Below are 23,997 nucleotides of genomic sequence, written 5' to 3'. Positions count from 1 at the left end.
CAATTCTCCTTTCTCAGCCTTTGCTTCTCCCTCTTTCCAGTAGGGATAATAATGATCCGCTCCTACCTACCTTATGGTATGTGGAGGCAGGGTTGGCACTAAGTTTTTTGCCTCCCCAAGCAAAAAAAATGTTGTCTGCCCTCCCATCGCCCTGCTGCCCGAGCCCTGGGTTCTCCCCTCCCCACACCTGCACCCCCTGCCTCCCCAGCTCTGGGCCTCCCACCACTCGCACCCCCCTGCTGCCCCAGCCCTGGGCTCTCCCCCACACACCCTGTGCTGCCCCAGCTCTTGACTCTCCCCTTCCCCCCTACCAGTGCTCCCCCACCCACACACACCCTGCTGCCCCAGCCCTCGGCTCCTCCCCCCACCTGCACCCTCCTTCCGCCCCAGCCCTGGGTCACTGGTAACTTGCTCCCAGTTTAATAGAATAGAAAAAAGAGAGGATTGAATGTGTAACAGGGAGTTTGGTAAATCTTGGTTATTTTATTTTTGCAACAGGCTCCTGTCCACCTCCAGTAGAGTTTTCAGTCCCAATGGCAACTTACTTACCAAATGTAATACAAACTAGTCCATGCCTCCCAAGTGGATTTGGTTCTTGTTCTTCTGCACATTGTAGCCCGTGGAGGACAAGGACCTGCAAATGTGTCTTCACGTGCCTTTTTTTCATTGATGAAAACATAAACTAGACCCTTAGAGGATTGGAACTGATTTCAGCTGGGGAACATGTTTGCTAGATTTTTATGCATTTGCACAGGAAAATGTTGAGTGTGTCTGTTTATCCTTAGTCAGTGGAGCTCCTGAACATAATGGAAATGGACATGCAATTATTTTTTGTTGAAGGACCGGGCTTTTAAGGGGGCATTTGGATTTGAACCAAAGCCCCTTGAAGCTGCAGTCAAACGCTCTACCACTGAGCTATACCCCCCTGACAATTACATTGGCAAGTCAGTGATCTCAAGGATCTTGAAACCTGAGAGTGGAGTTCATTTCTTCCACACCAGTGTTGCTGTCTGTGCATCCTGGAGCTTTGGGGTGAGTGGGAAACGCCCACAACTAGCTTGTCAGTATCAACAAAGGAGCAGCCGACATCAGGACCAACGAGACGTGCTGGTGGCCCATCAGGAAGAATCCACTCTCCCAGAGACTTCTCGGCGAGGGCACGGTACACAATGGGGGCTACCTACCCGCCACGTCCCATCAAGGGTCTTTCTAGTCCCACTTTAGTGTTACCCAATTTCTAATCAGTCTTTGGCCCAGATTCCCTCCCTGAGCGGCACCAGCACATACCTGGGCCCCCTGCTAGTGTCAAATCTGCCTTGAGCTGGGACCCAGCTTGGCAAAGAGCCTGCAGCCCCCTCTGTGCTGGGGAGTGAGAGCAGCCCTGGCACTGGGCAGGGCAGCCCTGAGGGAATGAACCCAATGTGCCCGTGAGGCCCTGATCCAGAACCTCTGCCAGGCAGCTCGTGCTGCTCGGGCGTCTCTAGTCTCCGGCGAGGATTCAAAGCTTCTCTGCTCCAGGGGAACCCCTGGGGGAGGGAGGCAGGGCTCCTGCAGGATAAATCTTCCTGCCGGCAGAGCTCTGGTCCCCTCCTCATGGGCACAGGGCGTTGCACACGGCACCCACCACATGCACACACCCCTTTGTGGGGAGAATCAGCTCCGGGATATTGGGGTCAACCCCCCCCCTCCTCCCTGCAAACCTTCTCCTGGCTTCAGTGAGGGAATGGGGGCGTGAGGGGCTAGTGCGGTAACAGCAGCAGCGTGGCCGTGGGGCTCGGCCGGTGGCTGGGGCCAGTTGCCTGAGCATGAACCCAGCCGACCCCAGGAGATGGACCCTGGTCACCAGCCCAACCCACCACGCGGCTGCTGCCGCTGCCCCATTAGTGCGCGAGCTCCCACAGACCACGCTGGGGAGAGCCCCCAGCTGCAGGGGAGACGCCCCTGAGTGCCTGGCAGGGACCAGCTCCTGGCTGACCTGCCCTGCTGGGGGTCAGGGGGCTGGGTGACAGGGGGGCATTGGCTCTGGGGTGGGACTGTCACTTCCCCCCCCCCCCGCCAAGCCAACAGGATCACAGCAAACGAAACCAGCTCGGCCGGCAGGGGAAGAGTTCAGTCCAGGGCCTGGTGCATTCTGGGAGCAGGGGCGGGGCAGAGAAAGGGCAGATATGGGGCAGCTCTGAACACTCCGCGCAGAACTGCCTGGCCTGTCCCGCAGCCCCTGGTACAGGGGGCTTTTCGCCATAGTTTTAATCAGGCCAATAAATTGAACCACACCCCTGTTAAATCATTGCTCAGCCCGAGTCCTTCACCCACATTCCTTAGGGCATTGGGTGTTTCATTTCCTGCCTCAATTTCACACAGAGACACAATTTTCTTTGCACAGATCCATGAACAGCAAAACCTCCCTGTGTCTCTGGTCTGAGCCAGGGCATTCGATTCCAGTGAACCCTTCTCTCCTGCAGTGGCGATGGTCAGACAGAGGGGACGTGGCACCTGCATCCCTTCCAGGGAGATATTGGCTCGGCTCTTTCTTTCTGCTGCTGTTGTTAGTCCATGAAACATCAGGGGTGGAATGCAAGGCTCAGTTCATGCACCAGCCCCTTGAAAAATTTCAGTGCCCCAGAGAAATCCTGCCACCTGATATTGGAATGATGTGCTGGAGATTTGACTAGGAAAGGGACTGTCTGAATTGTCAGAGTGGGGAATGAACAACAATCTACAGCAATGTCATTAACACAAACACACTCTCATCCTGCTCCAGCCGGAAGGGAAATGGGCAGGAATTCTCGCTGTTCACCCAAGGACACACTTACACTGATGCACAGCCATGAATGTGCTGGGGAAGCTGGTCTGAGCAAACAATTTGAAGAGACAAGTCAGTGAGAACTGAATTATCGTGTAGTAAAACAATTATACATCAAGTAGTTGTGGCCGAGTGGTTAAGGCGATGGATTAGAAATCCATTGGGGTTGCCCCGCGCAGGTTCAAATCCTGCCAACTACGCAAGCACTGCACTGTTGTTATGATTACTATAGTTTTAGTGCCTGAGCATTCACAGTGCAAACTGGAGCTAAATCTAGTTTCACTCTGTCTACACTTAAAATGCTGCTGTGGCACCTGCTATAGCACTCTGGAGTAGACAGTCAGTAGAGAGGTTTTCCCATCCCTGTAATAGCTGCATTGACAGAACAATTCTTCCTTTTCTTTAGCACTATCTAACCAGGGCTTAGGTCACTGTAACTATATGGGTGGACAGGGGGTTTCATACCCTGAGAGACGCCGCTCTGCCAGTGAAGTGCCCAGCGTACACCAGCCCTTAGATCCCTTTTGGTATTTCAATGCAGGCACTGACCTGTGAGAGGAAAACATCAGCTCACAAACACACAGACTGAATTCCCCACATTTAATCTCGCTGCACTTTCCAGAAAGTCACAAAATTCAATTCATTCTTGCTAGGACAGAGAAAAAATAATTGACACTAAGTTTTTGTCTTGGTTAAATAAAATTAAGTGTTTAATTAATATAGTAAAAATCTGTCCTGATTCCTCTAACTAACACCACAGCGTGAAATAGGAACAGAGACAAATCTTGTCAGTGATGACTAATTTTGCAAGTGATCTTCCCATTATTAATTTCCATGCTGCCCCCATTGGAGGTCTGGGCATCTCCAATGTCATAGCTCTGCATTCACCTTCCCCTTAGAATTGTTATCGGACATTGGCCTTTCTCTGCAGCATGGGGCTCGGGTCACTTGCTGGAGGATTCCCTGCACGTTGAAGTTCTTAAACCACGATTTGAGGACTTCGATAACTCAGACATAGGTTAGGGGTTTGTTACAGGAGTGGGTGGGTGAGATTCTGTGGCCTGCGTTGCGCAGGAGGTCAGACTAGATGATCATAATGGTCCCTTCTGACCTTAAGTCTATGAATCGATTAATCTATTCCCAAATTTGGAAAATTGTGCAGTTCAGAATATGAATAGTGACCCCGTCTCCTTCCTGCACCTGCTCTACATTGCTCCACAGCAGCTTCTCCACCTGCAGTCACCCCAGCACTGCAGTGCAGCTGCCCAGGGTTCAGCAGGAGCCCCTGGCAAGGACCGTGGGTGCAGCTAACAGCCCGGTGTGCCTGGCAATGAGGCAGCTGTAAAAAAGCAACACCCCCCCCCCGGCCAGAAGTAGAGACTGAATTCCCCAATTATAACATCATGACCCGCTGTAGAAAGCCACACGTGTCAGTTGTATTTTCACAGGGAGATGCAAAAATCAAGTGACACCAATTTTTAAGTTGAGTAAATAAAGTTGAGGTGATAGTTATTAACTTCCCAAAAATATACTAAAGATCCCTCAACATAACACCTGAAGGTGAAATATGAACAGAGACAAACCTTGTCAGCAAAGGCTCATTTCCCAAACTATCCTCAAAATGTTACTAATTCCCACCCCTCCTCCGCAGGAGCTCTGTGCAGTGTCACTGTTCTGCAGGCAGCTTCCCATTCAATGCTGTTGGGGGACATTCCCAGGCCTGGAAATGTACCAACGACAGAATTTGAAGAGCAAACCTGGCTCCCCGCACCAGGCGGGATTTGAGTGTTTTGTCTTTGTCACTTAGTCTTTGTCAATAGTACAGACGCCAGGGGCAGGACTCCAGGCTCTGCTTGAGGGATCCTGGCACAGGGCTGAGGGAGGAGAAAGGATTGTAGATTCTCACCTGCCCTCTGGAGAGGAGGTAATAATTGAAGGGGGCATTTCCCACTCCTCCCCTCCTCAGTGTCCCTGGGCTGGAATTCTACATTCCACAGGGCCAAATGAGGGGGTGATGCCATGTGGTTAATGAAAACCAGGGCTCCAGGTGAGATTTGAACTCACAACCTCAGCATAGCTTCTCTCAGCACTGCCTTATAAGTACTGTGCACTAACCAATTGTACCACTGGAGCACCTGTTGGATAGTATTTTCTGAAACCCCCCTAGGCTGATAAAGCCAAGGCATGACCCCCAAAACATTCTCAGTGGGGCTGGGAGCAGGTAGCGACAAGTGTTGTACTTGGTGGGGTGGATTCTTCTTAAGGGTCCCAGGCCCCATTTCACCCTTTTGTTCTTCCCTGGGTAATAACAGAGCTGGTTAAGACTCAATGGAGAGTCTTGCTGCAGACCAGCAGATCTGAAATCACTGATAAGCAGCTCTAAGCATTAGTCCTGCTTTGGGACAGTGTCTCTCATGCAAGGAACTGCCCAGTCTGCGCTAGCAGTGAGGCTCCCTCACTAACAGCTGAAATCAGGGAGAGCTGTGTGAAGTGCAGGCCCCCCAGGGGTGCCTGAACAGGGGGGAACAACACCCCAGGGCTTTTAAAAATGGGAGGGCTCTGCCTTGCCACTTTGTAATGACCGTAAGGGCGAGTGAGGGTGGGGAGGGGACGGAGAGCAGTGAGCGGGAGGAGGGGTCTTGGGGGATGAGGCAGCGTAGGAGCCTCTTGTGGGAAATATCTCCTGCCCCACTGCCAAAAGGAGCCCCTTGAGTGGGAACGGTCAGAGGCCCCACTCGGGGGCTGGCCCTGCTTTCCTACCTGCTTTTCAACTGCTGCAAAAACATCCCGAGCAGAGAAGCAACAGGCCAAAATACTTTTAAGCAGCTGCCAAAGTAGCTCAGTTGGGCGAGTGTTAGACTGAAGATCTAAAGGTCCCTGGTTTAACCCCAGCCTCTGGCAGCTTGTTCTCTGGAAGCACAGCGGTGCCTGCACCCAAGGTGAGCAGGGCTGGCCTAGGGCAAAGCAATTCTGGGGGCCCTTTCCATTAAAAAAGTTGCAATACTATATTCTCATGGGGCCCCTGAGAGATGAGAGCTGTCTTTCCGAACGTGGTGGCCCTCAGGAATGGTGCCAGAGGGCTGCTGGGCAGTGGCAGGCAGGTATTGGGGATGAAAACTCCTCTGCGCAGTTGAGCAAGGGCAGTGCCCTGGAAGGGGCATCTGTGAAAGTGGCCGTGTGGAAGGTGGCAGGGATTTGGGGGTCCAGGAGGAGGTGCTTGCTGTTCAGTGCCTTGGAGCAGCTGGACTTGGCCATGGTGGGTGTTCAGGAAATGCACATTAACAACTCTAGGGTAGCTCAATAGGCAGAGGGTGATTGGAGGAAAGGCCTCCTGGCCAGGGAAGAATGATGGGGCTGGAGTCTTGTTCTTCACATTCACGGTGCGAGTACAGAAGGGGCTGGAGCTCCAACCAGGGAGGGCATTACTGGTGGCTTTGTGCTCTGTGGCACTGGTTACTGCTATATTAGTGTGTATGGTCCCCAGTTAAGGCATGAGAGGGAAGATCAAAGGCTCCCTTCCTCTGGACTGCATGATGTTTGTTGTTGGGGGGGATTTTAATTATGTCAGCCGGCCTGAGCACCGCTGGTCCCGTTTTCCCAACCTTCAGAGGAAACATTTTTACAATGAGCACTACCTGGCGCAGGTCTGTAGTGAGGTCGGCTTAGAGGAGCTCACTCCAGCCACAGAGGGGGTTCACCTTTCTGCGGGGACAGACCAGGACTCGCATTGACCAGATTTATGCTCAGCTTTTGTGTCTTTAGCATGTTGCTTCTCAGATTCTTTCTTGGCCTGACTTGTTAGACTTTGACAATTAACAGGCCAGAGTTTGTGCACCTCCCTATTATCCTCACTAGGATCTGATTTCCAAATTTTAAGGAATGACTTTTTGCCTCTAACAGCCTCCATTACTCTGACGTTTACCTAGAGTGGCTTTCTGCTGGTCCTCCTATTGTCGTTTCTGATTTAGGGCAAACGTTTCATCTGAGCCTCTAACTGCGGTGGTTTTAAACGCTCTGCATGCTGCTTGCAGGCACCTAACACTTGTGACAGCAGCTCCTTTTAATTCCCATCCAACCATCTGTACTTATGCCGATAGGTCGACTCTAGGTCTTTAACTTTGAGCGGTAGCTGAGAAGATGTTAAATCGGGCAGAAGCCCATTCGACAAACCTCTTCATTTCCTTGTTATTTCCTGACTTCTTCATTCATCACCTTTTCCTTATTTCCTGGTTGAGGCGGCGGCCTGCCAGGGAGCTCCCCGGCACCTCTGGCTGCCTGGGCTGAAGGCAAGAGGCAGGCCTGGGCGTGGCGAGGGCCTCCTGTCCCGGAATGAGGCTGCAGTGCTTCCTGGTCCCCTTTTCCCACCACCCCGGCAGGCGGCTGCTGCGGGAGAACACGAGGGAGGCTCTGGGGGCGCTAGGCAGCGCTGTGTGTGTGGCTGTCAGGGGAAAGAGCCGAGGCTCCGGACTCGACCTGCCATTGACTCGCGTGGCTCTGCGCGGCCGTGAGCCGGGGCGGGCCAGGCTGCGGATGTGACTCAGGCTTGGGCCGCATGGCCGTGCTTTCCTGACGAGGCATGAGGCAGGCCAAGAGCTTTGCACAGCGTACAGGGAAGTGGGAGGGAGGCGTCTGAGCCGGCCTGTCTCCTCCGCTTCTCCCTTGCCGCTTGGGCGGAGGCGGGAAGGGAGCGAAATGTTCCCGGCTGAAGGTTTTGCGCTCGGCCTTGAGGATTAAACCTGAGGCTCTGGCATGGCTGCTGGGAGATGCGCTTTTGCAGCGCGGCCCCGACACTCTTGTAGGCAGCAGGTGAATCCACTGTGTCCAGGAGGGAGCCTTCAACGTGGCAAAAGGGGAACATCACGGCTCCCAGCAGACCTTGAGGAGCCCACAAGGAGCCTTCAGTGGCAGCCCTGGGGGAGCATAACCCCCCCTCCTTTCCATTAACAGCTGCACTCACTGACCCATGATACCACAGAGACACCTACCAGCAGCTGGTTTGCCAGGGCCGCTGCCCAGCACCCTGCAGCGCTTCCTGCCAGTGCCAGAGCTCACCAGGCACTAGCCTGGAGCCAGGGCCGCTAGGCGCTGCTGAAGAAAAGCCAGCAGAGGGACACAGTGGAAGTGTCCTGTGCCCAGCACACAGAGGTGGATCAATCAAAACCCTATTTTGCCAGCACCAGGCCTCCTGCTTCTTACACTGGGCCTGCAAGCGAGGGGGCGGCTGGCACGGTGCCAAGAGTCTAACCTGTGAGGCAGGAGGCGGCTGACGCCTGCAGCCTGCTGGGGAGCTCCCAGAAGCTTTAAGTGACAGAGACTCCTCAATGCCCTTAGTAACAAGGGTTTGGGGGTCACAGAGGCCAGTAAGGGGGTCACTGTGTCGGCCTTATAACCCTGGGTGTCAGGTCACTGTGCAGCTTTGATCTAGAGCTCGGATCCCAACAACCGACCAGCAGCCCACAGCCTCCCCCTGGGTCTGCCCCACCTGGTTACTCCTTACAGGCCGACCTTACCCCCCTTCCAGCCCCGGATTCACCCCCTAATCATCCTACTGCCACTCAGAGCCACAGCCGTGGAGGTGCTGAAGGAGGGAGGGGTGACTCCAGGGTGGGGTTCTTCTCTAAAGATGGCTGGCAGAAAGGTGGTGCTGAGCTCTGTCAGCCACCTGCCCAGGTGCCTCGCTGCCAGGGGATGCAGACATTTCTCTAAGGCACATAAAGGGGCTATTTAGTGTTGAAGCAAATGCGAGGAATGTGCATTTATGAGAAGAAATTTCCATCTCTTCAACAGCTGTACATTGGGGCTCCAGTGGCCTAATGGATAAGGCATTGGCTTCTGAAGCCAGAGATTGTGGGTTCAAGTCCCATCTGGGGTGAAGATCTACTTCTTTCCTCTATATTGCAAGGAAAGGGCCTTATTTTCAACCAGGAAGCTGGGAGATGTTTCTTTGTTTGAGCACAAAGTCCTGGATCTTGGGAACAATCACCAAGGATATTAGAAGGCTCAGTCTGGTGACCTAATGGATGCAACCACGCAGCCCCATCTGAGAAGCAGGATCCATGGAGCAACATTCCCCTCCTGCCCTGACAGGTGGGCTGTGCAGATGATGGTGGAGGGCAGCAGGATGGGAGGTTGCAGTAGCGCTGCCTGGGCTGTATCTGCGCCAAGGATAAATGGAAGGGGTCATGCAGCCTGTGCCTGACACTCCACAGTGCTACATTCACTCCAGGAACAAGTCAAATCCTGCACCAAGGGTGGTGAATTCCCATGTGAGCACACAGTGCCCCTGTGCACCACACATGCTGCACACACATCAACTGCAGCAAAAGAGACACAAACTGCACACTGAGGAGACAGCTGGTTTGTTTCCAGGTTGCTTTTATTTCCAAAAGTACTGAGGTGTGATCTCTCTTCTTTTTCCATAGGCAGAAACGCAATGGAGGAGAATCTCACATCCCTGAGCTGCCAGGTGACAGTGGCAGGAAGAAAACGCACTGCAATGAAATTTAAAAAACACTCATAAATAATTTAACAATGAGAAGTAATTAAATAAAAAAAAATCCAATGGGGACACATGCTGGTGGCTTGTTCCCACCCCAGAGAGCGAGGGGCAGGGAGTGTGTGAAAGGCAGGTGGTTAAGTCTGAGGGAGCATATTCATATTTCATACAAGTTAAACAAATTATAGCAGACAGCTACAAAATACTCCATTTGGTAACATCAATACAGAATATATAAATCTACAAGCAATACAGCCATACACAGGGTGTCCACTTAATACCAGAGTTCCCACGGCCAAATAGCTGGAAGTGCCTTCACAGTCACTGCTAAACGAAACAACATTGTGCAGAACCAAGAGCAACCCTGCTGTGCTGTTAGGAAGCCTGCAGGAGACCCAGCAAATCAATCTATGATTCTGTGCTTCTGCTTAGTAGTTACCAAGTGTGATCAATGGAAGCGGGGGGGAGGGTTGCTCCCTTTTTTGGACACCCAGCCAGCCAGTAGCTATAAAATCCCTCGGAGGCCTGGTCTACACTATGACTTTAGGTTGAATTCAGCAGCGTTACCTCGATTTAACCCTGGACCCATCCACACGACAAAGCCCTTTTTTTCAAATTAAAGGGCTCTTTAAATCGATTTCTTTACTCCACCTCCAACGAGGGGATTAGCACTGAACTCAGCCTCGCCTGGTCGAATTTAGGGTAGTGGTGTACACAATTTGAAGGTATTAGCCTCCAGAGCTATCCCAGAGTGCTCCATTGTGACCACTCTGGACAGAACTCTCAACTCAGATGCACTGGCCAGATAGACAGGAAAAGGCCTGCAAACTTCTTAATTTCGTTTCCTGTTTGGCCAGCGTAGTCTGCTGATCAGCACAGGTGACCATGCAGAGCTCATCCCCATGATGTGCACATTGCCGGGGCACATTGCCCAGCCCATACTTTGTGAGAAGTCTATGACCATGTCTATGTCCTCATCACTCTTGTCACCGCACTGCTGTCGCCTCCTTGCCTGGTTTTGCTTTTGCAGCTTCTGGTTCTGCGCTGAGAAAAGGTGTGAAACAATTGTCTGCCATTGCTCTGATGGAGGGAGGGGCGACTGACGGCATGGCTTACAGGGAATTAAAATCAACAAAAGGGGTGGCTTTGCATTGTCGAAGAAAAACTCAGTTCTCACTTTTTGTTTGGATGCAGCAAAATCAAATACTTTATTATTTCTCCAGTAATTACCATGGAGGGAGAGAGTGCCATAGGACACAGGGTCCTGGACAGGTCTCTCAACTGGTAAACAATCACAGCAAGCCTTTATACCTTTTACAGACAATCTCTAGCAATAATACAGACAGTAAAAAGCAACAAATACATTTTGTTTATACATAAGCTTTCTGCTATCTCACTAGAAAAACAAGACTGCAAGACTGCACATTGCAAGGTCGTAATAACTTTCACACAATTCACTCTGTCTTACATTATCTTGCTTCCTCACGTCACCAGGGTCACAGTTAACCTAACTCATGCTAACTAACATTCATTAAGATCTTTTCAAAACCTTGTTAATTATTTACTGGCCTCCACACTCCCCCCTTTTGTACTTCTAGTACAACAAACAATTTCAAATCTCAATTCGCATGAAACCATGGACTTCAGATACTACAGCAAACATGTCAACCGTCATGGGACGTAATGACGATGCATGATTAGCATGAACATGAAAGGTATTGCTATTCTTACATTATTTACAACAACAACAACAACAATATAATCCTAAATTAACTAACAACACTACAAATAATAACAATCCTATAGGAATAATATAATGGGGCTGTTGTACAATCGTGAACACAAAGCACAAAACATCATACGTAGTACATAAAGTAAACACTCTATAAGCTGTATGAAAGGCATTCCTTCCAGCTTGATATACATTCTAAAACATGGGAATTTGCCCTTGCAATTCAGAGATTCTTTGAACCTTTGGTAACAATGAAAGCAAATTTTGAAACCAATCAGGTACTATTTTAGTCCAATTAAAATATACCTGAAATCTAAGAGCTACATGTAACATTCTATCTGCAGGCCAGGAAATGATAGGATTGCCTGCAGCAGTGGTAAGATCAATATGTATATCTTGTAAAGTGGTGTCATTAACGCACACACAGCTATCATTAGCTTGAAAAAGTGGGTGTCCCGTCAGGGTAGTTCCTTGACCTCCACCCTCTCAACAAATATTGTCATAAACAGTGACAACTTCCCCTAGTTTCAGTTTATAGATACACTGAGCTGTGGTGGTTCTAACGGCCAAAATGTCCATTGACTCTCTATTCTTATCCAAAATGTCAGGTGTCATTCCAGGGGTACTGTCTAAAAATCAGTTGGAGATACCAGGTGGTCTAATTTCCCCAGATGTCTCGGTAAACAATTACAGTCCCACAGGCATCCTCCTCATGGACCCAGCAGGATTCGGTATGTGGGAGCCCACACCCACCCTAACCGGTCCATATGCTTGGAAGGAGCACTGTGAATGTCCACACTTCCATCCAGAAAGTGTCCAAGTATGTCTTCATGACCACAGATCAGATGGTACTCCTGACGTCTGTAAGGGCAGTGGGCCAAGTCTAGTCCAGACCCCACTGCAATGCCTTCCCAGCCTCAGTGATATTCAATACCATCTCTGTCAGTAACTTCTGGGTCATAGAACTAAGGGTGGAAATTACATGTAACTCAGCAACTCCAGCCTGTACTGAAGATAGCTGAGCTTCAAAAATAAGACTAGTGGCCTTTTCTAGTTGCCCCAATTTCTTATCATGTTCTTGGCCTGGAAGAATAGTCCAAATGGCTACTACACTATCGGCCAGATGAAATAACCCAGCCCACAGGGATCTGGTCAATTCCCTTTTTGTCCAGAGGAAATAACCCAGGCCTTATTGTTGTGCTAATCTAATGGTAGCCCCTTGTGAGCAATCTGGGTATGTAGAAAACTGGATAAGGGCAATGTCAGGTAAAATCCAATTAGGGAGGGCAATACATACTGAAGGATTTATCCAGAACACAGGGCGCAGCCTGTAGAATAAACCCCAAAATCCAATTAATACCACAGTCCCAAGCATGGGTCCCACAAATTTCTTCCTGCCAGTATGTAATTCTTTGTTTCTTCACCAGGGTCAGTTCTCAGTGTCCTTTTCAGTCAGGAATTCCTGGACTTTGGCAATGTCAGTGGAGTGAGTGCGTCTTCTTCTTTCCCAAAACAATCGAGGTTTAGCATCCTACAGGGGAGAGGTTTCCAGCACATATCACCCTGTAATAGCTGTGCTCTTTTCTAGAAAAGTCAAAAGGCACAGTTGGTCTGTCAGTGGTCAAGGGAGCTTTTTCCCTGCTGTCCAGAAGCACAGTAGAACTAGAAGAAAGAATAGGCTAATCATCAATAGGAAAATTCTTCTGATGTGGAGGGGTCTTTTTGCAGTGAGAATCCTGGGTCCAAGCAGTCAGTTTGTGGCACTTCACAGCGGTGTCGGTAGTCAGCAGGACTGGGAAAGGGCCTTTCCAGCATGGAGCCAAGGCAGTCTTTCGCTGATGGATCTTTATGTAGACCCAGGCTCCTGGTTCCAACGAGTGGCAAGGTTGCACAGGATCCTTTGGTAGTGCTTCCATCACCTGTGTATAAAAAGACTTAACACATTTCATTAGTGCCTGACAATATTTAAGCATTATGTTATCCAGCAAATGAATGTCCATCTGAGCTGGGGTTAGCGGGGGTGCAGTTGGTAGTCAGCATTGGGTGTCCTGTCAAATTTCATGAGGGCTGAGTCCAGTCGGTCGATTGGGAATGGCTCTCATACACCTCAGTGCCAAAAGAAGGGCATCCGGCCACCTTAAGTTCGTTTCAGCACAAATCTGGGCCAGTTTATTCTGTAAAATCCCGTTCTGGCGTTCCACTGTCCCAACTGTGGGTGGTGAGGGCAGTGAGTTGCACATAACTCCTTCACAATCGGTCCAGTAAAAATGAATTCCACGATCACTGTTGATACCCACAGGGATGGCAAAACGTGGCACAAAATCTTTAAGCAAAATGTCACAACAGTCCTGACACCTGCTTTCCTGCAGGGAAAAGCTTTAACCCAATTGGTAAATACATCAACTAAAACAAATACATATCCATAACCACAACATGTAGACATCGAAATAAAATCAATCTGAATATTTACAAAAGGTCCCCAAGGAGGAGAGTGGGCTGGCCGCTGCACACCAATCTCGTGTAACTGCAGCAAACATTTCCCCCCCCCTTCTTCCCTTGGTAGGCAGCCAAGCGGTGTCCTTGACTGGGGCCAGCGCATGTTAGCCATTCTCTACTTGGCTTTTTTTTTTTTCTTCATTTAACCTACAAAGGAAACTTTTACTCTTCAATTATACACCTTTTTCATACCATGAACACATAAACAGTACTGTTATACAGTACAGAAGTATTATCATTCAATGTATGCCACATATACCCTTTCACTAAAATAACCTTATTACAGAACTTTGGAAGAACAAGCCAGGACAAGCACACCCACTTTGAGAAGTTCACTTAATATAACTTCTAGTCCAATAGCTAGCCACCATCCCCAGCCCTCTGGCTAAAAGTCTGAGGTAGCCAGAAGGATCCCTCGTACAATATGGGGAGTGGGTTAACTTTTCATGTCCTTGCTTCCAAAGACTGTCAGTATGCAAATTTTAACAACAATTCTCAATTAAAAGATTTGGCCAATGTAGTTTCTTTCTCTTACTTAAGAAAATGTATTAGACTTTAGTATATCACATTTTTCTGATATAACTAAACACTTTGTACTCTAAGTTGAACAAAACAAGTATCTGCATTGCAATGCAACATTTTCGCTTGATGTCAAATCAGACCATCTCATGAAAATATTAAACACAACAATTCTTTGGCAAAACACCACAAAACAGAACATAGAACACACAACATAATTGTGACTGCCAGTAAATCATAGTATGTTGAATGCTGTGTAGCTGGCATTAATGTTCTTTGATTATCTGAAAGACAAAAACAGAGGTCCACCCCTTCGGGGCAGTTAAATACTTAAAATATACAAATACTCGTGTTGATTCTAGGCAAAACAGAGGAATTACCCCATATTTTCTCGTATGTGCTTCTTAGACAGCCCTGGTTCAGCGGCCTCTACCTTATCAGTTAGTTAATTTGCATTAACACAGATGCTCTCCGGCTTGCTTTTTATTTCTTTTAACTCCTGCTTTTAAACACTGAAAGAAAACATCACCACTTATAGTGCCTGTAGGGCCTAATACAATGTCATTACATAGCACTGTATACATTCTTCAACTGATTTAACAAAATTGTTCATAGCCAAATGAGTGCAATCTAATAATTTCTTTGCCTGAATTCATTCACAAACATGTCAAAGACACCAAAAAACTGTTCTCTTCAGCTTTTTCACAAAGTTCAAGTGCTGTTCCCCCCAGCAAACAGAGTCAATTTTTCATTTTCCCTTAAAAATCAATTGCTTTTTCCTTCCAACAGCCACTTTACCAATGCAAATCACCATTCCAAATATCCTTCTGAGTATTTGAAATCCTCATGCTCATATTCACTTACTCCTCCTTTCCACTACACCCTCAAAAGTTTCCAACCTGTTTTCCAAACACTCTGTCTGTTGCCCTCCCGCTTGGGCCCGATCCTTTTTTCCTCACTGAATCGTCCCGTCCATGGACATGAGCTTGTTCCACAACCAGTTCTTAGCTAGGAGGGTGGGCTACTCAACTAGCCCCCACCCTTCTGGTCTTGTCCCCAAAACATTTCTACTCACAAGACTACCTGAGTCCTTCCTAGTAAGGCTTGCCACCTGGGCAAAAATACATGGCCATTCACTTAACACATAATCCAAACCCCTTTGGGGGTCTACCCAGAGACCCACCCATTTGTCTGCTGACACTTAAACAGAAAAGAAAATTACACAAAAAACAAAGAAAATTACAGTCTAAGCCAAATTTTTCTACTTCTATTATATTGTTCGCTACAGGGGGGCGGGACTGTAAAATTTCAGGACAACCTCAGAGCTTCATCGCACACATGGCTTCCACCCTGAGGAATTACGAACGAGAAGTTCAGTTCCGCTCACACACCTAACGCCCAAATGAACAGAGCAGAAAAACATCAGTAACCGGTTAAACAAAACAGAGCCAAAGCTAAATAGTGCACCAAAACCAAATAGTGTTTCCTATTCTATTAGAGCTCACCTATAATCATGCTATTCTTAACACAAAACACCAACAGTACCAAACAAAGCAAACATAAACTAACAAGGGTAAAACAGATAGATGGTGTAAATTCTGCAATTGCTCACCAAACTGTGACAAATTCCTATTACTAATTTATTCCTCATGTCAGGTGATCAAACTGACAGAGCATATAATCAAATTTTAAAGCTTCATTAAAATAATAAAACAACAATGGAGAGTGTTGGGAATGCTCCCACATCACTCGGGAAAAATATGAATGCCCCAAGCCTTAAGCCACTTTAATACTTACACATATCCAGACTGGCATGTCTGTGTATAATGTTCAGAGAAGGGAAATAGGTGGACGGGAGATTATCCTGTATACAGCTTGTCCAGCATTTCCAACATGCTTCCACTCTTGGGATGGCTGTTCTTTTACACCCTGGAATCTCCTGCGGCGTCTCTTTCAGAGATTCCAGTTCAGGTCAGCTGCCTGTCCGGCTTCAGGGTTGCAAAAACTGTTGGATCTCACTGAACCGTTAAGCTTTGCAAATGCAATCTCAGTTTTGTAACTTATACTGCTTTTTTGGTTTGCCATGGGGCTGAAGCAGTTTTACTTAGCACTTAGCATAGTCCGCACTAATTCATGACCTTGAAGACAAAACAACTTCTCCCTTATCTCAGGGCTAAGCCGAATTTCAAATTAACCCGTTCCTAGACAAATTGCTCACACTGTAACAGAGGTTTTTCTTTGTGATTAAAGCTCCACTGAGATATATGATCTTATCTAGATTGAAGGTACCTTCTAATGGGCATTGTTTAAATGAATTTTCACGCGTATACAGATTCCAATCATTTAAATACCTGCAGGTTTTAGGACCATAATGTACGTACATGTAATATGCTGGGGTACCCTTAGGGGGTAAGGTGGAATATTTAGACAGTCCCTTACCCATTTTCCACTCACACAGGAGAGACTCACAAGGAAAGGGGAGGGAAGATGGGTTCACACACTCCTAGACCCAGGCAGCTTCCTCGCCGGACTATGCCAGGCTGAGTCAGCCCACCGTGGGTCGGCTCTCCTAAAGATCCACTAGTTACTGGGCTAGCCCGGTAACAGCCACTCACACTGGTGTACACACACACACACCAAGGCCTCTTTTTCTTCCTTTTTCTTTTTTTTTTTAACCCTTTTTATCTTTTTTTTTTTTTTTTTTTTTTTAACCATGATGCATCTTTACCTGGTCCGGACCAATACCATGAGGCGGTATGACAACCCCTCTTGAGGCGGTAAAAACCCCTCAGCACCGGTGCATTCTAATGCATTTACCTATGCATTACCTTATGCATTACCTTATGCATTTCCTTGGCCAACTCAGCAGTTCCCAGTACTGCAATAAACTAACCTTATTGGGGCCTCTCCCCAATAACACTTTGCATCTGATCCTGCTGCACAGTCAATAAGTTCAGATGGCGTGAGCCCAACAGAGAGACAGACGTCCTCACGGAAAGTCCTCCTCCGATACCCCAATAGAGATTTCAAAAGGTCTCATACCTCTCATGTGGCGCCATGGAGTTCGAAGGGGAATGATCCGTAGTAGTTGTCTGTGGGTCCGTGGGCGTTGCCATCCCGGACGAGCCCCCAAATTGTCGAAGAAAAACTCAGTTCTCACTTTTTGTTTGGATGCAGCAAAATCAAATACTTTATTATTTCTCCAGTAATTACCATGGAGGGAGAGAGTGCCATAGGACACAGGGTCCTGGACAGGTCTCTCAACTGGTAAACAATCACAGCAAGCCTTTATACCTTTTACAGACAATCTCTAGCAATAATACAGACAGTAAAAAGCAACAAATACATTTTGTTTATACATAAGCTTTCTGCTATCTCACTAGAAAAACAAGACTGCAAGACTGCACATTGCAAGGTCGTAATAACTTTCACACAATTCACTCTGTCTTACATTATCTTGCTTCCTCACGTCACCAGGGTCACAGTTAACCTAACTCATGCTAACTAACATTCATTAAGATCTCTTCAAAACCTTGTTAATTATTTACTGGCTTCCACAGCATCAAGAAGAAACACAAACAACTGTCACACAGAATGGCCCCCTCAAGGATTGAACTCAAAACCGTGGGTTTAGCAGGCCGTTGATTTCACAAAACAAATCAGGTCAATTTCTTGTTTTGATCCATCTAGCTTTTACATCTTAGGCTGGTAGCAAACGGGGCAGTACAACTGCTAGCCATCGTCCTCTCCTGGTTGCTTGGCAGAAGATGGGAATGAGCTGGCTGAGTCACTCCCTTGTCTGCCCAGGCACCCCAACTGATCTCACTGAGATCAGCTAAAACAGCACCTAGGAGTACAATGACAATGGCTACCAATCATAATGCACCTTCTGCTGCCAAAAGACAATGAGCTGCTGCTGTGTAGCAATGCAGTCCCATGTCTGCCAGAACCCAGGAGACGTACGGTGTGACGGTGAGCTGAGCGGGCTCCATGCTTGCCGTGGTATGGCGTCTGCTCAGGTAACCCAGGAAAAAAGGTGCGAAATGATTGTCTGCTGTTGCTTTCACGGAGGGAGGGAGGGCGAGGAGGGTCTGATGACATGTACCCAGAATCACCCGCGACACTGTTTTTGCCCCATCAGGCATTGGGATCTCAACCCAGAATCCCAATGGACAGCGGAGATTGTGGGATAGCTACCCACAGCTACCCAAATTGCAACGCTCCAGAAGTCGACGCTCCCTTGGTACTGTGGATGCAGTCCAGTGACTTAATGCACTTAGAGCCCTTTGTGTTAGGACACACACAATCGACTGTATAAAAACAATTCCTAAAAAAACCACTTCTATAAATTTGACCTAATTTCATAGTGTAGATAGACCCCAAGACACTTGATCACAGCATGGATAGGCTAAGAGACTACTTACACTTTGGCCTGGTTTACACTGGGTGAAGGGTGGGGGAACAGGGTCAATGTAAAACACAAAACTTCAGCTACAAGAATAGTGTAGCTGAAGTTGATATATCTTATTGTGACTTACCTCCTGTCCTCACAGCACAGGATTGACAGGTGGGGCTCCCCCATCCACTCCACTCCACTCCCACCCTGGTAAAGTTGCAGAATCAATAGGAGCACATTTGGTGATTGATTTATTACCTGCAGACAAAAGACAATAAATCAAAGTCCAACAGATGACTTACTACCCAACAATTCAGTGAACAAAAGTAACATACCCTTGGATCTGGGCTCTAAAGAGCCGAAAAACAAGGCTGACACCCTTGGTTGTTACACAGCCTCTCTGCCCCCACTGCTTTCTACCTCGCCATGACGAGCTCCCAGACACGCACCAAACACCATTCACATGACTTTGAAAATTAGGTAACTAAGTGAGGATCACTTCCCTGAAATGACTCCAATTGAGGATTTCAAAGCAAGAACCATTAAGACAGAATGCTGTTCAGAGAGAAGTCTTTCAGCCTCCCTCCTCTCGCTGGTTCCTCTCCTTCCTTCTGTTCAAAGACACCAGTTCCCTGTAGACACCTACTTTGCACAAACCCACCCACTGACCTGTGACTAGCAGTCTCTCACTGTTAACTCTTCCAGCAAAACGGACCAAAGAAAGTGTATGCGAGCGCTGTACCACAGCCCCGGTGCTCTTTTCGGTTCCTTCCCACAGAACTTTCGCTCCATACCAGTCCAGTTCCTTGCTGTTGCTTGTCTAACCGCTGCACACACATGGTATAACCCTACCCTGAGCTGATTCCCGGCTTTTGTGCTCAATACAGCGAAGGAGACAGGCCGGCGCAAAGACGCCTCCCTCCCACTTCCCTGTACGCTGTGCAAAGCTCTTGGCCTGCCTCATGCCTCGTCAGGAAAGCACGGCCATGCGGCCCAAGCCTGAGTCACGTCCGCAGCCCGGCCCGCCCCGGCTGACGGCCGCGCAGAGCCACGCGAGTCAATGGCAGGTCGAGTCCGGAGCCTCGGCTCTTTCCCCTGACAGCCACACACACAGCGCTGCCCAGCGCCCCCAGAGCCTCCCTCGTGTTCTCCCGCAGCAGCCGCCTGCCGGGGTGGTGGGAAAAGGGGACCAGGAAGCACTGCAGCCTCCTTCCAGGACAGGAGGCCCTCCCCACGCCTAGGCCTGCCTCTTGCCTTCAGCCCAGGCAGCCAGAGGTGCCGGGGAGCTCCCTGGCAGGCCGCCGCTTCGCCTCAGCCACCTCTTGCCTCATGGCCTAGGCTCTTGGTGCTCTGCTGGTCACCGGCTCGCTTGAAGGCCCAGAGGGAAAAGAAACAAGCGCACGCGGAGCAGAGGATGGCTTCGATCCATTGACCTCTTGGTTATGGGTCCAGCACACTCCTGCTGCTCCACTCTGCTACTTCTTCACACTCTCCCCCTGCCACCTAGCTGCCACTATCCGGATTAGTGCCTTACATGCCCTCGCTCTGGCAGGCAGATGCGCAGGCTGCTAGGCAGCTGCCCTGGTCACAGGATTTTACAGCTAGCTTCTACAGGGTAAAAAGGATCTAGTTGGGGTTTGGATCCCATTGGGAGCTGGGTAGCTGAGTGCCGGAGACGGGAGCACTTCTTAAAGTGTTTTCAGTTACACTTGTGGGGGACGGGGGTCAGCCTTGGATCCGTGTCTGCAGCAGGCAAGCACCTCTGGCTCAATTGCCCCCCGCCGTATTAGCAGACTAAAACGCGGAGCGAATTCACACGCCTTGCAAAGGAAGAGGAGCCGGGATCTCGAACAAAAGTCAACATTTTATTAAGATGAGGTTCAAAGAAAAAAAAAGTGTACGGTACAGAGTTTCGGCGTAGAAGTTTCTGGTGCTCAGGGAACAACGTACAGCTTACCCAAGGGGTGCAAAGTTCGGTTTAAAATGGGGTGGCATAAGGAATACATAATCTGCAATAGCCCTGACTGGGGGGTAAAAGGTTAACGTACAGACACTGAGTTAGGAGGGTATGTTGTCCATATGAGGGCTACATTCGGGTGTGGAGTATAACGAGCGGTTACGACGATGAGGATGGATTGACCCGCGTTAGGTGAGTTTTAACGTTCGGTGCTTTGGAATCTTTGCCACAATCTAGTTGAAGCAGGGTCAGTATGAAGTCTGCCCTGCCATCTGTTGGTGATCTGTCATCAAGGCCTTTTGGGGCTGATGTCATTTGCATGGTTACACCCACCCCAGATTGCATGATGGGAGTGCTTGTCCAAACGGTCATTTCAGCTGCTGCGGGATCCCCAGTCTCTTTGTTATTGGGGCAGGAATAATCCAGTGTATTTTCCTGTTGATTTTGGATCAAGGACAGAGTAACTGTACCTGGCATTTGAGGCCTGAGAGTGTCACCCTCGCCAGAAAGGTACTCACCATTTAGGGATATGGGTTCCTAACGGCAGCATGTGGAGGGAGGTAGAAATGGATGTTTGTTGGTCTCTTGCAGGTGCTACTGATGTCCTTTCTGCTGTCCCTGGTGTGGAAAGACAGAAGCAGAGGCAGTTTTGAATCTCTTCAAATTGTTGTGAGTGCTGCAGTTGCTCATCCTAAGCTTATGCCGTTAGATCTTTTTCACGGTGTATTTTGGTCCTGAGAGGTAAAAGGCGTGTTGTTAGGGAGTGAGGTAGCAAATGTTAGTTGCAGAGGTGGTACATGTGCCACAGAAATCTTGTGCCTGCCCCTGCCCCTGCTCCCGTTCAAGAGTCCAGTATTTGCATAAACCCACCCACTGACCTGTGACTAACAATCTTGCTCTGCTAACTCTTCCAGCAAAACAGGCCAAAGAAAGTGTATGCGAGCGCTGTACCACAGCCCCGATGCTCTTTTCGGTTCTTTCCCACAGAACTTTCGCTCCATACCAGTCCAGTTCCTTGCTGTTGCTTGTCTATCCACTGCATGCATGTGCTATATCGTACCCTGAGCTGATGCGTGGCTTTTGTGCTCAATACAGCCTTGCCCGTCCATGTCTCTGTGGCGCAATGGGTAAGCGCGTTCGGCTGTTAACCGAAAGGATGGTGGTTCAAGCCCACCCAGGGATGACGCTAAGCCTGTGCTGCTTCCTTGCTTCCCTGAGGCCTGTAGGGGAGCCTCAGAGGTTCCATTTTGCTGCCTCTTGGCCTCAGTGCTTTCAGCCGGTGGTCCAAAGAGCGGGCTGGATGCCATTCAGAAACCCATCTGCCAGCAGCCGTGCCGGAGGCTCAGGCTTAATCCTCAAGGCCGAGCACAAAAACGTTCAGCCGGGAACATTTCGCTCCCTTCCCGCCTCCGCCCAAGCGGCAAGGGAGAAGCGGAGGAGACACGCCGGCTCAAAGACGCCTCCCTCCCACTTCCCTGTACGCTGTGCAAAGCTCTTGGCCTGCCTCATGCCTCGTCAGGAAAGCGCGGCCATGCGGCCCAAGCCTGAGTCACGTCCGCAGCCCGGCCCGCCCCGGCTGACGGCCGCGCAGAGCCACGCGAGTCAATGGCAGGTCGAGTCGGGAGCCTCGGCTCTTTCCCCTGACAGCCACACACACAGCGCTGCCTAGCGCCCCCAGAGCCTCCCTCGTGTTCTCCCGCAGCAGCCGCCTGCCGGGGTGGTGGGAAAAGGGGACCAGGAAGCACTGCAGCCTCATTCCGGGACAGGAGGCCCTCGCCACGCCCAGGCCTGCCTCTTGCCTTCAGCCCAGGCAGCCAGAGGTGCCGGGGAGCTGCCTGGGAGGCCGCCGCTTCGCCTCAGCCACCTCTTGCCTCATGGCCTAGGCTCTTGGTGCTCTGCTGGTCACCGGCTCGCTTGAAGGCCCAGAGGGAAAAGAAACAAGCGCATGTGTAGCAGAGGACAGTTTCGCTCCATCGACCTCTGGATTATGGGCCCAGCACGCTCCCGCTGCGCCACTCTGCTGCTTCTTCACACCCTCCCCCTGCCACCTAGCTGCCACTATCCGGATTAGTGCCTTACACACTCTCGCTCTGGCAGGCAGATGCGCAGGCTGCTAGGCAGCTGCCCTGGTCACAGGATTTTACAGCTAGCTTCTACAGGGTAAAAAGGATCTAGTTGGGGTTTGGACCCCATTGGGAGCTGGGCAGCTGAGTGCTGGAGACGGGAGCACTTCTTAAACTATTTTCAGTTACGCTTGTGGGGGACGAGGTTCAGCCTTGATCCGTGTCTGCAGCAGGCAAGCACCTCTGGCTCAATCGCCCCCCGCCGTATTAGCAGACTAAAACGCGGAGCGAACGCACACGCCTTGCAAAGAGGAGCCGGGATCTCAAACAAAAATCAGCATTTTATTAAGATGAGGTTCAAAGAAAAAAAAAGTGTACGGTACAGAGTTTCGGCGTAGAAGTTTCTGGTGCTCAGGGAACAACGTACAGCTTACCCAAGGGGTACAAAGTTCGGTTTAAAATGGGGTGGCGTAAAGAATACATAATCTGCAATAGCCCTGACTGGGGGTAAAAGTTTAACGTACAGACACTGAGTTAGGAGGGTATGTTGTCCATATGAGGGCTACGTTCGGGTGTGGAGTATAACGAGCGGCTACGACGATGAGGATGGATTGACCCGCGTTAGGTGAGTTTTAACGTTCGGTGTTTGGGAATCTTTGCCACAATCTAGTTGAAGCAGGGTCAGTATGAAGTCTACCCTGCCATCTGTTGGTGATCTGTCGTCAAGGCCTTTTGGGGCTGATGTCATTTGCATGGTAACACCCACCCTGGATTGCATGATGGGAGTGCTTGTCCAAACGGTCATTTCAGCTGCTGCGGGTTCCCTGGTCTCTTTGTTATTGGGGCAGGAGTAATCCAGTGTATTTTCCTGTTGATTTTGGATCAAGGACAGAGTAACTGTACCTGGCATTTGAGGCCTGAGAGCATCACCCTCGCCTGAAAAGTACTCACCATTAAGGGGTAGGGGTTCCTAAGGGCAGCGTATGGAGGAAGGTAGAAATGGATGTTTGTTGGTCTCTTGCAGGTGCTGCTGATGTCCTTTCTGCTGTCCCTGGTGTGGAGAGGCAGAGGCAGAGGCAGCTTTGAATCTTATCAAATTGTTGTGAGTGCTGCAGTTGCTCACCCTAAGCTTATGTCCTTAGATCTCTTTCACGGTGTAGTTTAGTCCTGAGGTAAAAGGTGTGTTGTTAGGGAGTGAGGTAGCAAACGTTAGTTGCAGAGGTGGTGCATGTGCTACAGAAGTCGTGTGCCCCCCCCCTCCTCCCGTCCAAGAGTCTAGTATTTGCACAAACCCACCCACTGACCTGTGACTAACAATCTCGCTCTGCTAACTCTTCCAGCAAAACAGGCCAAAGAAAGTGTATGCGAGCGCTGTACCACAGCCCCGGTGCTCTTTTCGGTTCTTTCCCACAGAACTTTCGCTCCATACCAGTCCAGTTCCTTGCTGTTGCTTGTCTATCCACTGCATGCATGTGCTATATCGTACCCTGAGCTGATGCGTGGCTTTTGTGCTCAATACAGCCTTGCCCGTCCAT

General features: G+C 49.4%; 5 non-coding genes across 5 annotated transcripts; 3 read left to right on the top strand and 2 right to left on the bottom strand.

The window, feature by feature from the left end:
* Positions 1–853: 853 nt before the first annotated feature.
* TRNAC-GCA lies at positions 854–925 on the bottom strand. Its single transcript has one exon. It is a non-coding gene; the product is annotated as a tRNA-Cys (tRNA).
* Positions 926–2,921: 1,996 nt separating this feature from the next.
* On the top strand, positions 2,922–3,003 carry TRNAS-AGA. Its single transcript has one exon. It is a non-coding gene; the product is annotated as a tRNA-Ser (tRNA).
* A 1,839-nt stretch (positions 3,004–4,842) lies between these two features.
* On the bottom strand, positions 4,843–4,936 carry TRNAI-UAU. The gene is made up of 2 exons: positions 4,899–4,936; positions 4,843–4,878 (listed from the first exon to the last, which is right to left on the bottom strand). It is a non-coding gene; the product is annotated as a tRNA-Ile (tRNA).
* Positions 4,937–8,602: 3,666 nt separating this feature from the next.
* TRNAQ-CUG lies at positions 8,603–8,675 on the top strand. The gene has a single exon. It is a non-coding gene; the product is annotated as a tRNA-Gln (tRNA).
* A 12,833-nt stretch (positions 8,676–21,508) lies between these two features.
* On the top strand, positions 21,509–21,582 carry TRNAN-GUU. The gene has a single exon. It is a non-coding gene; the product is annotated as a tRNA-Asn (tRNA).
* The last annotated feature ends 2,415 nt before the right edge of the window (positions 21,583–23,997 follow it).

Source organism: Mauremys reevesii, unplaced genomic scaffold (genome assembly GCF_016161935.1).
Source record: "Mauremys reevesii isolate NIE-2019 unplaced genomic scaffold, ASM1616193v1 Contig4, whole genome shotgun sequence".
Lineage (NCBI taxonomy): Eukaryota > Metazoa > Chordata > Testudines > Geoemydidae > Mauremys > Mauremys reevesii.
Note: the sequence above shows the minus strand (reverse complement) of the source record. Positions and strands in the feature narration are given on the sequence as shown.